Source organism: Silene latifolia, chromosome Y (genome assembly GCF_048544455.1).
Source record: "Silene latifolia isolate original U9 population chromosome Y, ASM4854445v1, whole genome shotgun sequence".
NCBI lineage: Eukaryota > Viridiplantae > Streptophyta > Magnoliopsida > Caryophyllales > Caryophyllaceae > Silene > Silene latifolia.
The window spans coordinates 469,492,915-469,493,616 of record NC_133538.1 but is presented as its reverse complement, the minus strand read 5'-3'; the positions used below and the strand labels follow the sequence as shown (position 1 = coordinate 469,493,616).

Genomic DNA, 702 nt, shown 5'->3' with positions numbered 1-702 from the left:
GCACAAGACTCAAAGGGGGCAAAACAATTCTCTGAGACATGCCCCTCAGCTCCACATCTTCTACGAGACGAAAGGACCGTCTCGAAACAAAGATTAACATGGTACATCCCTCCTTTAGAGGCTCCTCCCAACTCATATTTGTCAAACCTTGCGGTGAGAGCTTCTAGTGCGGAACAGAGGAGGATTCAGCGACTCTCCTCTCTGGTTTCCTCTCGAATTCCCATATTCAGCCTTATGAGTGGCCAAATCATCGATGATCTTCCACCCCTTAGTCTCTCCCATGTTCTCAAAAATCGGCCATTGGTCGACATCCAAAATAGCCCTCTGATCGTCATACAGCCTATTATAGAACTGATTGCAAAGACTCCATTTTTCGAACCCATGGTGCGGTATGGTTCGCACTAGTTTCTTGAAACGGACCCATGCTTCATGAAAATTCTCATCCGGCCCTTGTTTAAAACTCGTGATCTGAGCTCTAATGGCATTCGTCTTCGAGGTAGAGAAGTATTTCTTGTAGAATGCCAAGGCCAAAGAATTCCAGTCGGTGATCCCATGAACGGCTCGATACAGATCTCTATACCACTCCCTTGTAGCATCACGAAGGGATAAAATGAACGTGGTCTCCTTGATCTGGTCTTGGGTCACACCGGTCGGCGGGGGTATAGAGCAGCAATAATCAATAAAAATCTCTATATGCTTGGC

The 702-nt window shown here is 46.6% G+C and overlaps 1 non-coding gene across 1 annotated transcript; it reads left to right on the top strand.

Moving 5' to 3' along the window:
- The first annotated feature begins 376 nt into the window (after positions 1 to 376).
- Positions 377 to 483, top strand: LOC141636588 (small nucleolar RNA R71). Its single transcript, XR_012541194.1, has one exon. It is a non-coding gene; the product is annotated as a small nucleolar RNA R71 (small nucleolar RNA).
- The last annotated feature ends 219 nt before the right edge of the window (positions 484 to 702 follow it).